Below are 15740 nucleotides of genomic sequence, written 5' to 3'. Positions count from 1 at the left end.
TTTGGTCTTGCTTTTGAGTAAATTTTTAGCAAAATCTAATTGTCGGAAAAGATTCTATGTCCTGAAAAGTGCTATTTTTGGCCATTCTGACTCTCTGGGTACGCAACCAGAATTTTTATAAAAAATCCGAGAATCTTACATTTCCTCCCTTGGGTGATTGTAACTTTATGCAAAATTTCATGACTTGGATTACGTAATTATTAAAAATCGAAATATTTAATTTCGGGCCAACGAGAAATGTATCGTTTTTTGTTATTTTATTTTATATTATCACCGGTTTCAAGAGAGAGAGAGAGAGAGAGAGAGAGAGAGAGAGAAAGTATAGGAAAAAAGAGGGAAAGGCTAAACCTTAAAAGAGAGAGAAAGAGGAAGTGAGTATAGGAAAGAAGGAGAGAGAGGTGAGAAAAGCCTTTTGACACGCAAGCTAGCGAGATGACCGGGTCATTTGCTAGTCAACGAAGAATAAAGGAAAGAAAGGGTCTAAAAAAGATACTGAGAAGAGGGAGAGAGAGAGAGAGTGAGAGAGAGAGAGAGAGACAAAGAAAAAAAAAGAGAAGGCCCTTTTGGGTAAAACAGTCGCCGCTGGCCGTGCTGCCAAACGGATGTGCGAAAGGTCAACCCCAGCGACAGAGGCAGCGATGTCGTCGAGATAGGAAGTATCGACCCCCCCCCGTCAACAGCGAAAGGAGATAACGCCTGGGAGAAACTCCATGCCAACGGCGAAAGGATGTGACGTTGACGGCGATAAACGGTGAACTTTACACACGTGCGTTTTAATCTGGAGGGACGGATATTAAAGACATTTTGACGAACCGCTTGGAAAAAAAGAAAGAAAAGATAAAAAAAAGGAAGAAACTCAGTATGTCATCTCCGTGAATTTTTCTCTCTCGTATATTAAGACATTGAATTCATTTTGCCATCATTTGTTTGCACTAAAGATACATTTTTTGTTTTGATATATTTCTCATTGGCATCTTCGAATAGTAGACAAAAATACCCCTCCCCGTCTTTATAATTTTTTTTTTATTTTCACTTAATTATCATTATTCCTCCCCTACTATAGTTAGTCATTGGTTTATAATAAAATTTAATTTCGAAAATATTACCCCTGTGTGTCGTGTTTTCCGTTATTTTCATACGCTGTTTGTCGTCTACTGTATATTTCTGGTTTTGAAAGAATCTCCCCATATTTTTATTTCAGTGAGGTGTACTGAACCCAGGGCCTACGTGTTTTAATGTTCATTGCATTTCATGAATGTCTTATTATTATTATTATTATTATTTTTTTTTTTTATTATTATTATTTTTATTATTATTGTTATTATTATTATTATTATTATTTCTATTACGAACTCACGAATGTGTTGTTATTATTATCTATTTGCATTAATAATAATGAAATTCGTAATAGTAGTTATTGGGAATTTTGGGGACGGACGGAATTCTAAGGTCCAAATCCGACTAAGTCAGTGGACCAAAAGTTGAGACGTGAGACTTGCTTTCCCTCGCAATCTGCCAAACGGATAAGGAAATTAACGGTTTGATAAATTGACGGTTTTATTATTTGCTTCATGATTAGTCGCCCCCTCTCATCCATATATAATTTTACTTGATTATTTATATCATAAACAAACCATCCGTGAATCTATAGGTTGAGTTCGATTATCGCAAGAATGTTTACAGTCGTATCATTTGCGTAATGACGACTGTTTATCTTTGGCACACACGCTATCATTCGTAAATTAATCAGTTCATATCAAGTATTGCAGAAGGATACACCTTGATTTTATTGTCAAGTAAGTATTTGTTTCATATATTTTGTAATGATTCGATCTATAAGTTTTGTTGTTTAATATTTAAACAAAAAATCTCTTTTAAAATTTTCCACAAATTTGCAACTAGAATTGACGCTTTTTCGTTATTTATCATTACAGCAGTCACAAATAAATGTCATTGTTAGTTAATTTAGCAACACATTGACCAATCAGCTTGACGGGTGCATTGATTTTACTCTGAATTTCCTATTTAGTCAGTAAGTCATTTAATCACCTGTACTCAATGCATCAACTTGCTCTCTCGAATTCACAATAGTCCTAATCTTAATTTAAGGGATCATCAGTTGTTTACCATGAAACACTATTTCGGGGATTTAAAAACAGTATATTAAATTATGGCTCCCCAGCAGTGTTGATCAAACATCACCTCCCTTAATCACAAGAACAAAAAATGTTCCAGATATTTGATCTAGTTACCTACTCCTGATAATCTGGCTAACCTATTCATGTTATAAAAACATGTCTTCTTTGCCTGTGAGATTCGTCTGTTTCAAAATTCGAAGTAGATGTATTTTTTTTATTTGCCCGTGTTGTATTTATAAGATAAGGATTAATCCATTTTACTACTTATCACCCCATACTATTATCAGTACTATATATATATATATATATATATATATATATATATATATATATATATATATATATATATATATATATATATTTACATTCTTGTTTATTTACTATATATATATATGTATATATATATGTATATATATATGTTTATATATATATATATGTTTATATATATATGTATATATATATGTATATATATGTATGTATATATATGTATATATATATATGTATGTATATATATGTATATATATGTATGTATATATATCTGTATATATATATGTATATATATGTATGTATATATATATACATATATATATACATATATATATATACATATATATATACATATACATATATATATACATATATATATACATATACATATATATATATATATATATATATATATATATATATATATATATATATATATATATATGCAGTCCTGGTCAAAATCATAAGACCACTTAAGAAAGTAAGCGTTTACGCATAATATCGAATTTTTAATCAAACAAATGGTTTAAACCATTGCAAAAAGGGAAAATATGATGGAAAAAATGAAATCTGCTCCATTCGAAACCTTAACCCTGATCTAATAATTATATTTAAAAAAAAAAAACATTTTCTCCTGGTCAAAATGATAAGAGCACTGATAATTTATTTAACAAAAGGCAATTATAAATTACTAAAACATTTGCAAATAAATTTGAATTATCACAACAGCTGCTTGCCATTTATTTCTCGTTGGCAGCAACTATTGGTCTTTGCTGGAATTTGAGTGGCAATAAGCCTCCCCAAGGTCCCAGTTCTCTTCGCACTTATTCGGCTGAGGTCTGGCCAGTTCATCAGTTTTTCCTTCCTCCTTGACTACTTGGTTATTTGATCTCGCTCTTTTGGGGGTTGGTAGTAATGTGTCAACGGTGGTAGGGTTGGGTTAGTGAACTTATAGATATGCCGTTTCAATGTTCTTGGTTCCATGTAGTGTTTCATGGTTTGCCTTTGCAGCAGTTTATCTGGCCTGTGCTTGTTGCTCCTGTGTGTTAGTTTCCACATTCAAGATTATTATTATTATTATTATTATTATTATTATTATTAATTATTATTAAGTATTATTATTATTAAATATTATTATTAATTATTAAGTATTACTATTATTATTAATTAGTATTATGATTATTATTATGATTATTTACTATTATAATTATTTATTATTATTAATTATTATTATTATTTACTATTATTATTAATTATTATTAATTATTATAATTAATTATTATTATGATTATTATTAATTATTATTATATTAATTATTATTATTATTATTAATTATTATTATTAATTATTATTATTAATTATTATTATGGCTATTTAATATTATTATTATTAATTATTAATTATTATTAATTATTATTATGGCGATTAAATATTATTAATTATTATTATATTATTATTAATTATTATTAATTATTAGTATTGATGATTATTATTATTATTTACTATTATTATTCAACTTTTATACTTTTATCTTATCATTATCATTTTATTTTTATTATTTTATTACGGCTATAAAATATATTGCAGTCATATATATTTCATTATGTTTATTTGGGTTATTTATTTTTAAACAGTATATCACAGTGGAAATTCAATTTTTTTTTCGATTTTTTAAGTTGCTAATTTATTTAATAAAAATCTACGTGTTGATTGGCCGTTATCGTTGGCCTATATGTGCAACCGAGATAACTTACCGTAAAAGATGTATCATAGTTACTGTCAGACTTAAGCGCAAACTGCCATTTTTCTACTCACACAAATGTTATGTTTGTTTTTTGTCTTTTAGTTCGTTTTGTTTTGTAAAATTTTCAATCTAGTAGTTTTATGATTTTGATATTTTAAGTACATAAAGTAAGTAATTTTTTATTAGTAGTGATTTTATTATTATTTGATTATTTGATGCAGAAATAGCAAAATTAAAAAAAATATCAGCAATAATTATATTTTACATACAAATCATTTATAAATACACACATGCATATATATAAGAAATAAATAATTAAAATAAAATAATTAAATAAACGATTTTAAATTTATAACAGTCCAAAACTAATATATATATATATATATATATATATATATATATATATATATATATATATATATATATATATATATATATATATATACTAGCATGGGTGCCCGGCGTAGCGCGGGTGTTTTGAGGTGTATGTTGAGCAAAAAAAAAACGGTCATTTTTTTTAAACTTTGACCCCTATTATGACCCCTTAAAATTTATTGTTATGACCCCTTAAAATTTATTGTTTAGAGCGCTCACCTAACTTGTAACAAGCTAAGAAAAATGTATATATACGTGAATTTAAAACCAATTTCTACATTTATTTCTACAATATGCCTGAGGATGATAGAAGTACTTCTGCCGAAAGCGCTTGCGATTATGGATCCAACATATACAATTTCGAGAAGAACACAAAAAGGACTACTTGGAGATTGGAGAATAATATTTGTCTAAATAAGAAAATGCTGCCTATATATATATATATATATATATATATATATATATATATATATATATATATATATATATAAATTAAATATTTAAATAATAGATTTCAGGTCATTATTTTCTGCGAGACTGTTAATGTTTACATGGGTGCGTTTGAATTAAAGTCGAACACATATCTGACGAAGAGATATTTGATACATATATTTTATTTATATTTTCATTGTGATTACCTGTGTCAGACGGTCTTATGGAATATTCATATTCTATAATATTTCCAGGTAGATCTCGAAATATTATAGAATACGGATATTCCATCAGACCGTCTGACGCATGTAATCACAATGAAAATATAATCAAAATGTGTGTTTGGATCAAGATTAAAGTGTAGCATCTGTTCTTCAGATGCTACACTTTAATTTCTTGTTCTTTGTTAGTGGAGAAGAAATCCTTCACGACTGAGACAATTTTTATTTTTTTGTTCCTTCTCTCCACATTAAAAAATGACCCTGGTGTCTAACTCTGTCCCGGGGGGAGGCATTGTAAATAGGAACACATGACGTGGTTAGCATGTTCAACTTTCGCACGTAAGTTTCTTAATTTTTTTCGTTAACTGCAAATCATTTTACAGCATATGGCAATTTACGTGTATTTCTTTTTTATTTGCAAAAAAAGCAAACTGAAAAAACACAATAGAATGTGCGTATATAAAAATGCGAGACAACCACTAAATCCTCGCATAAGCCTGATGAATCCTAGCGTGGATTAAATGTGGAATATTCTGTGTAGCTTAATTGCCATATATATTTTATAACTTACTACCTAGCTCTACCTACGTATTGAGTACTGTTGAATAAATACTTAAAGTTTACGCATAAATTTATACTTTTGTATATTAATTTATGTGATATATATATATATATATATATATATATATATATATATATATATATATATATATAATAAAAATTAAAATAAGTTTACCAAGGTAATCAAAATGGTAAACTTAAAATATATTATAAATATTAAAGAGTTAATATTTACAAGTAAAATAAACTCAGCCAGATGTAAAAGCTCAATAAAACCGAAAAGGAAATAGAGCTTATAATATGAAAAAATGATTAATAAAACATGTTAAAAGACATCTTGAAAAAGAGTTAAAAACATATTTAATTTTAAAAAGGAAACACAAGATAAGTGGATAGTCCTTAATCCGCGGAGTTTCGAAGAAATACTCTCCTTCTCATCAGAGGGCAGGAATTAACAAAATGCAGGATCGGATTTTGCATATAAAAGTATTTAATGAAACTACAAGTAAGTCACAGATCTTACTTGGTTAAAAAAAGGGTGAGGTAAGGGGAACAGGAGGCAAAAGAAAAATGATAAAAAGATTTCACATGAATGGATAGTCCGGTGAAGGGTAAAAATCCAAAAATGGTAAAATCCAAAACGGTCGAATTTAAAATTTCAATCCAATGGGTAAATTCCAAATGGTCCAAAATAATCCAAAAGGCAGAGTTCCTTGGAAAAAAAGCGCAAATAGAATGAATTCCAAATCATTAAAAGAAAAGCACTGGAGAGAATATTTAAAAACACGTCTGTCACAAGGCTGGATGAATAAAAAAAAAATTAAGGTTTAAAAAAAAAAAAAAAAAAAAAAAACCCGAAAAGCGGTGAAGGTTTAAATTTGAAAAGCAAGGTCAAACTGACCCAGACAAGAAGGGCGAAAATTAGCGTTATTAATTAGGTCAGCTTAGATATGCACGTGAAAGTCCCAGAATTAAATTAAGAAAACTGATCAGAACAAATAAATGGCTAAGTTTATGAAATGGGGCGTCTTGTGTTTCCTTTTTTAAAATTAAATATGTTTTTAACTCTTTTTCAAGATGTCTTTTAACATGTTTTATTAATCATTTTTTCATATATATATATATATATATATATATATATATATATATATAGAGAGAGAGAGAGAGAGAGAGAGAGAGAGAGAGACACACAGACAGACAGAGACAGAAACAGAGAATAAAATGAAATATTTAATAATACATTATTTTCTGCAAGGCTGTTAATGTTTACATGGGTGCGTTTGAATTAAAGACGAACACATATCTGACCAAGAGATATTTAATACATACAATTTATTTATATGTTCATTGTGATTACCTGTGTCAGACGGTCTTATGGAATATCCATATTCTGTAATATTTCCAGGTAGATCTCGAAATATTATAGAATACGGATATTCCATCAAACCGTCTGACGTATGCAATCGCAATGAAAATATAAACAAAATGTGTGTATAAAAATATATAAATATATACATATGTATTTGTAGTTGTATTAATTGAACTATTCTTCATCTGCTTCAGTTTGTTCTTTCCGTTACTTCTTCATTGTACTGGCTTCTACAAATTACATTTATTTATTTTATTTTTTATTTTATTGTTATTTATTATGTTTTATTTATATCATATTTTATTATAATTTATTCTATTATCATTATTTGTATTATTTGTTTTTTTTTCTTTTATTCCTATCTCTTTCTTCCGTTCGTCTTTTTTCCTTTCTATTTTGATATATACTTTATATTCTTCCCCAGTTTTATTTGTCTTCTTCCTTTTAAAATATATTAAATGCTCTTAGCTCGCTTATTTCTGAATATCGCATGATATGACCTGCTCATTATTTTGCGCCGGAAACTCCTCTAAACTTTTCATTACGTACGGACTCCACTTTTGTATAAGAAATATCGCCTGAAAAGGTTCCTAGTTTCTTATAAGTCACTGACCGAAACATATACATGAATTCGCAGCGACATATAAATGCATATGTAAAATAAAAATATGGGAATAATGGAAAATATTCAACTAGAGTTATATATATATATATATATATATATATATATATATATATATATATATATATATATATATATATATATTATGGCTTATACACTAATTTTATTAATTTTCTTGGAAAAAGATTTCTGCCTCAACAGAAAAATGTTCAACAAAATGCTTAACCAGAAAATTATTTTACCGAAAAATATTTATTAATATTAAACATTCAAAAGGAAGATACTAGAATTTAAATAAGAACTATTTTATTTCTACTCAACTAGAATGCCTCCATTTAAAGTGTGCATAATAGCTGCTTTTAATTTGTAGTCTGTGCCTAATTCTTATTTTTGCACAGAAATTCTTGATTTCAGTATTAATTTGCCAAGGAGTATAATTTTCAAATAAAAATCTATTTGAACACACAAATATTTCATTTCAGTCGGAAAAGTTCTAGCAACTTTTTTCCAAGTACGTAGTATTTTGTTGACATTCGTTATAATGTTTGAGCACAGAAGAGTCAGTTTTGAGCAACCTTTTGAATTGCTGACGACAATCAGTATGGTGGAGTACAGTAGCCATTCTCAGTGAATTTTTATCGATCGGCACAGTTTGGAATCCACAGCCAGCTTTAAAGATGACATTGAATTCACTATCGTGTTGTCTTTGTCAGTGCATTTCGTGTAACATAACGTGTATTTTTTCCGTGAAACATAACATGTATTTTTACATATTTCAGTGTTTTACTTTCTTCAAAATTGAATAATTGTTTGGCACTGTGGGGGCAATTGTTTATCAAACATTCCCAAAATGCAATGGTATCTTGTTGGTCGCCTCGAATCAATTCTCATAGGTCAGTAACACTGTAAAAGATAGCTTTTCCCTGAAAAGCAATCTTTTCAATCGCTGAATTGGCAAATCAATGTTTGGGATGCTTTTAATGGTGCCAGGCACCAAAGGAAAGTGGTAAATTATCTGAACAATGCTGTTTGCAAAACAAGCATTTCTTTCATTCATCAATTTCAGGTCCAAAGTATTTTGAAACAAGAGCGTTGCGAGACTGAATATAAAAACGACATCTAATCTTTTTAGGTTCCGGCGAGTTTCAAATTCGCGACCTCTTGCGTGTTAAGCATTACGTGGCAACCACTACACCACGGAATCTTAACGACTGTCTGATATTGTATATAAAAGTATTGTAACTGAATAATCGACTTGATTCAAATGAGTAATGCCTATATCAAATATTTTTTTTACAAAGGAGTCATCACTTATCAAGGCTCTGAGGCCACTCGAGGATAAGGGTTAATGAGTGTGCGGTGGTCAAAAGGAACATGTAGTCATCATTAGTAGTGGAAATTTGGTATATTGGATTACTCAAGAATTTGTTCACGTTGGACTTGAAGACAACCATATTGTAGTTAGTTGGAAAGCAGAAAAAAGAACAGAGTTCCACATGTGTGCATTTCTAAGAAAGAAGCTTTGTTTATAGAATCTTCGTTTAGGTTTTGGCAGAGATATAGAGTGGGGGAAATTATTGATAGTGGTTTCAGAAAGATGAGTGTTTTTCGTGAAAATCAGCATATTCTAGAACTTAAAGATATTTTTTGTATTTTATTGCGATTATTTCATGTATGTATATAAAAACGAGCGTTTGGAAACTGAACAGAAAACAAAATTTAATCTTCCTAGACCCCGATGAATTTCGAACACGCGATTCTTTGTGTGTTAAGCAGACGTGATAACCAGTACACAACAAGACCTTATCGTTTGCCTGGTATTGTATATATAATTATTACTTTTATTGTATTTTGACGTCGCTATCTTTAACGTGCGCGGAAAAATCGCAGGAACAAAAATTGCAAAAAGTATTTTTTCTAAAAGATTGATAGTTAAATCAAAATATATAAATAATATCTCAAATGAATCAGAAAAAAAAACACGAAGAGTAGTAATATGACTGTTCCAAAAGAATTCATTAAATATTTAGTGAGTAAATGTATAATCTGTTTTTATATAGTATACTTGAAGCTTCATTAATTACGGAATAGTAGTCATGGCAAGTGAACTTAGCTTCGACACAACATTTTGTTGAGTTTTGTAGTTCCTGTGTAGACTATTAATCTTTACTAGTGGAACCCGTGGAAATTCCACGGTAGTTAAAAAAATTTTAAAACACATTATAAATAAAATGAATAAAAAATAAAATAAAACAAATAACTACGAATTTAAAACAATTTTTTAGTAAATTCTTTTTAACTTTTACGGAATAAAAATTAATGAAATAATTTAAAATTAAAATTAATGAATTAAAATTAATGAATTAAAATTAAGATTAATTAAAATTAATGAATTAAAATTAATGAATTAAAATTAAGATTAATTAAGATTAAGGAATTAAAATTAATGAATTAATTTTAAAAAATTAGATTTTTTTTCAATGAAAATTCAACACACAACACATTGGGGAATTTTTTCTGAATAATTTTTAATATAAATTATAAAGAAACAGATGTCAATTTATATTTTGTTTTCATGTCTGTAGACCAAAAACTATCAGAGGAGTTTGATAAACGAATTTTTTAAGCAAATATATATGCGCATACATTAATATATGTTGAAAGAATTTCGTTTTTACAATAAATATTTTAGGAAAATATTACGCAAGTATACATCATATAGAATAACTAAATGAATATATAACAGTATACGTAATAGTATACGAAAGTTGATCATCCCATAAGAAAATTTAAAAAAACTAATAATGGGATTAATTAAAAAAAAACTAATAATGGAATTAATTAAATAAAAAAACTTACAGTCTCTTCTCAACATGACTTTTCAAAAATTATTTTTTTAAAAACAGCCAATTTGAAACCATAAACGGACATTCATGTTCTTTTTCTGTTTTGAAAATGTTTGGAGATGAAATCTAATGGTTTTTAACTGATAAAGAGCAACTATAAAGGGAGGTATTCGTTTCTCATTAATTAATGTTTGTGATGACGATGGTTTTCTTTTTATGACACTGGACGTCTGACAACTAAATTAATATTTAAATATTTACAAAAAAAAAAACTTGAACAGCAAGTTATATTAAGTTTCATTGCACATATGAAACGCCGAAATAAAACTCGACTGAAAAAGGCTAGCTGAGGAAGGAAGAAAACTCAAGTTATAAACTCTTTTGAATAGAAAACAAACTCTTTTTCAGCTTGTTTTTCAGTAAGGCAACTATGTTTTCCAGTCTAGATTTATTTCGACGTTTATGTCTACAATAACATTCGCAATAACATAGTGTTTTTCCAAGGGAGTCACCACTTATCAAGGTCTAAAGGCAACTCGAGTATAAAGTTTAATGACTATAAAGAGATAACAGCGTGGTGGTCGTTAGTGGTGAAGATTAGGTAGAATTTTGTTGAGGTTGAACAAATACTGGTTTACATTGGTTTTGAAGACGACTGTGTTGTAATCAGCTGGAAAGCAGGCCAGCGGAACAGAATTCCACAGGCGCGCAGTTCTAGGAAAGTAACTTTGTTCATGAAATTTGCGCTTAGATTTAGGCACAGATAAGGAATGCGGGAAATTGTTGATAATAATTGTAGCTAGATCAGTGTTTTTTTTTTAATGTTCGCAAGAGACCATAGATTGAAGCTCAAACGAGCACTTCCTATCAAAATAACGACAGACCAGAGACAGGCTCGCAACGTCTCTTCTGTGGGAAAGGAGTTGCAGAGAGTGGGAAAATGCATCATCTACTAGGTTACGAAGCCATGTTTGATCTCTGTCAAGATTCGAGCAGCTCCTACCCAGATGTGGCAACAGTATTCCATCTTAGGATCTGGTTCTTATACAGATAGAGGACTGCATCGAGAGTAGAATACCCCTTGGAGCGGTAGAATGACTCAACCATTTTTCCAGCGACCTTGGCGACAGATTTGATGTAAGACTTCCATTTCAGGTCAGGAAGCATGGCGCTTCTTTGAGACGAAAGCAATTCATATCACTTGAGGTCAAGTAGAGACCAGAGCGTTTATGGTGAAAAGATAGAAGTTTGGTTTTTGATGCGTTAAAATTAATCAGCCACTTTTTGTCCAATTTCACCACGTGCTCAAGGTCGGAAGAGAGATTCGGAGAGATCTAAGTCATTGCCGGTCTCGAAATGTTGCCATCGATGGTAATGTCGTCTGCGTATATGTCGACGAATGAACTTAAAATGTGATTTCAGAGATCATTGACGAAGGTAAGGAAAAAAATTGAGCTCAGGATGGATCCTTGAGACACGCCAGTTTATAACAAAATTGTATAGAAATCACTTAGTAAAAACTTTTCAGAAAGTTTTTAAAAATTCAGTTTTTTTAATTAGTACAAAAGCGTCAATTTTAGCTATTTAAACCCGAAAGGGGGCAACTAGAGTTTTCCCGGTAAATCCGTTCTGTTACTTTTTTTTTACTCATATCATGTTTAATGTTTATGCAAATTTTCAAAAAATTCCAAGGCGTAGTTATTGAGAAAAGTGTGACAGACGAACGGACGAACGGACAAGGGTGAATTTGCAGGCAAGAGTTTCAACACCTTAAGAGTATACAGATAGGCAGATAATTAAATATTATTGCGTTTGTTTTAAGTCAATTTTAAACGATTTTTCTACTGTTAACTATACTGCACTTTTACCGACCGAGTAAAGATTATATGTATTGTAAAATATTGCGGTGGGGGCTTAAACATAATTTAAAACTAAAACTGTGAAAACCTAGCTCGCTAAACTAAGAAAAACATTATTTTACTTCCTTGAAAACAATGGAATAACTCCTTAAAACATATTGCAAAAGATTGGAGAGGCTTAACATCTATTTAATCCTAAGATGAGAGAATCTAGCCCACAAAACAACATAATAACTGTTATACCGGCCTTTCTATGCATAAGGAAAATTAAACCTGTTCTTACTATATATATAGTGCCAGTAATGTCTACACCGGTGTGAAGGAGCGACAGTACTTCACTGCTTAGCTGAGCGCTAGTCAGTTATACCCGTATTCGTACCTTTGTACATGTGATGTTAATACATAATAACTTTTTGAATACATATTGTAAAATATATAAGGTGACTAATATCGCAACTTTCGTAATTTTTACCTGTATAGGGCCCATAAGCTGTCATCATTGAGATCCTTATAAGCAAGATCTGTCGAACAATTAGACTGACGATAATGAATCAAAACTGTTTACAAAAAACATTGGAAAACTTACATATTGAATTCAATAAAGAGAAAAATAAGGAACACGATAATTTAAATGAAACTTATTCAATATTAATTTTAAAAAATTAAAAACGGAAAAGTATGTTTATGCGTTAAAAGTAATTAAACCTAACCCTAACCCTAACCCAAACCTTTTGTTTTTTTTTCATGAATTTTAAAGACTAAAATGTGCTCATTATTTACTTATAAGTTACATTCAAAAACAAAAGAAAAAGGAAGGATTCGATTTATAGTAAAACTGAATTTAATTCAGTATATTTTTTTAAAATGTATGCACGTAAAATCACGTATGTTTGAAGCAGAAGACAAATGTTGCAAAAACATGTAATATGAATTTAGGAACTATAAACAATTGTTAAACAATCAACTTAAAATCAAATGATAAATATTTTTTTAAATTAAAACGAACAAAAAATCATTGTATGTCGTTAGTGTGAAACTGAATTTCACATACATAAAGAAATAATTTAAAAGTAAATCATGAGTTAAACTCTTTAAAAACGGAGAAAAGACTGTAAAATGATAGCTACGATATAATCATAAACCTACGACTGGGCTAAATGGTCCTGGATATGACCTCAAACTATATCCAGTGGTGAGGCCCCAGCTTGCGGGCTTTGGGGAGTGTAAAGCTACCCTTTAATTGTCATTGCTCCAGGTCCACTCTGACCCGGAGTGGTAGTACCTGTTAGGGTCCCAACTATGGGTTAAATAGAAACCGACTTGAAAACAACAAATATATTCTATTAAAAAAATTCCTTCAAAATCTTTGGATTCAGCATTAAATAACCTGAAAAGGGATGATATGCTGTAAAACAAAAACAACCAATGACTGGGCTAAAAGTTCACTAAATTTATTGAAAACACCGGCTGCGCCGTGTTAGCACACACAACGCTGAGTCAAACACAAAATCGAGTGCACTCAACATCAAGTACACCCAACATCGTCTTACCATCATTATTGGTATATAGGTACACGCACATAAATAAATAAACATTTAGAATTTTAATAATAGTGTAGATTAACTAGAATATATACTCGATAACTCAATAAAAATCATATTTGCTATTATAACTAGCTTAGGAAAAATCGCATATAAAATGATTTGTTTATGAGATTAAAAAAAACATTTTCTCCAACTTTCTTCGATCAGAGATACATGTTTTTATACACACTAACAAGCATATATAGTTACAGAGTAAAAACTCTAAAAAATAATTTGGGGAAAAACATGTAACGATTCATTTGATAAATAACTAATACATACGATGGTACTTGAAAAAATATCCTTATGCAATTTTAAAATTTAATAAGTTTAACTCTTTTTCAAAACTAAAAGTAAAAAATTGGGTTCGTTTTAGAATCCACAGAGATTCGAAAAAAAAAAAATGGTCAAAATAACAAATAAATTTTACCAAAAGCAAGATAAGTTACTCTTCCACCTAGCTGGATAAGTTTTAGGTGTTTTTATTTGATGCAAAATGTTTATTTGGTTAAAAAAACAAGTAATGTTGATCATTGCATGAGTACAAGAAAAAATGCCTTTGAAGTCTTGACAGAGTAAAAAATAAAACATAAAATAAATAAAAACAAATAGTGATGAAACCCCACCCCATGAATATCATGGTCACACACACACGCGCGCACACACACACACACACACACACACACACACACATATATATATATATATATATATATATATATATATATATATATATATATATATATATATATACTAGCAGGCCGCCCAGCATTGCCTGGTTGTAAAATACGCTTAAATATGATATTTTGATTAATGCAGATTTCGTATTTACTATTATATTAGATTAGATCTAATATAGAGTAATGATTTATAAAGTAAAAAAAAAAAAATGACTCGTGCGCCACCACCGAGAATCGAAACTAAAACGTTTAGCTTACGATTTACTTTTTCTTTTGACGTTAATGACTACGATGACAACATGTTTATTGCAAAGTTAAAATTTAAACATAAACCTATAGCTATTACGTCACGCAGGCATATATTCGTAATGCCGTCGTTCGACCTTCAGCTGGCAAATTCCATTTTTTTTTAAATTTTCCCAGTTTTGCATCGATTTTTCCCGGTTAAAACCCAAATATCAAGTTTTGCATGGGTTCAATTACCCTATATATGATGGTTCATGTCTGTAGACCGAAAACTGACGTAGGCAAAGTTTTTTAAACAAATGAATATACGCATACATAAATATATATAAAAATAGTGTTGTGCTTACTTTAAGCTTTTTTACGCCAATATTTCGCAAGTATAAATCATGTAGAATATCTGCATGAATATAATTACACGTAATAGTTAACTAAAGATGATAATTCCATAAAAATACTGAAAAAAAAAACTAATAGGGAATTAATTAAAATGAATGTTAAAAAGAATATGCAAATTAAATAGATCTTTTGTAGATGAATGCAATTCAACGATCCATATATAGCAAAATTGTATTTTCCTTTAAAATAAATGGAAAAAGGAGTTTAATATAAATATCAATGCGCGCACACACACACACACACACACACAAAATTATAAGAATATATAGATATAGATAGAAGATATAGATAGATAGATAGATAGATGTGTGTGTATTTTCTCCAACTTTCTTCGTTCAGAGATACGTGCTTTTTTATACACACTAACAAGCATATATAGATACAGACAGTTTTAATATAAA

At 29.4% G+C, this 15740-nt stretch overlaps 1 protein-coding gene across 1 annotated transcript in view; it reads left to right on the top strand.

Moving 5' to 3' along the window:
• Positions 1-1704: 1704 nt before the first annotated feature.
• LOC145243017 (monocarboxylate transporter 9-like) overlaps positions 1705-15740 on the top strand; it is a 64236-nt gene continuing 50200 nt past the window's right edge. The window contains exon 1 of the mRNA XM_080106133.1: positions 1705-1796. The gene's annotated coding sequence lies outside the window, so the exon portion shown is untranslated. The remainder of the gene's footprint in view (positions 1797-15740) is intronic.

Source organism: Euprymna scolopes, chromosome 21, assembly GCF_053919585.1.
Source record: "Euprymna scolopes isolate OS-2025 chromosome 21, ASM5391958v1, whole genome shotgun sequence".
In the NCBI taxonomy this organism is placed as follows: Eukaryota; Metazoa; Mollusca; class Cephalopoda; order Sepiida; family Sepiolidae; genus Euprymna; species Euprymna scolopes.
The sequence above is the reverse complement of the archived record's forward strand: the minus strand, read 5'-3'. Positions and strand labels throughout refer to the sequence as shown.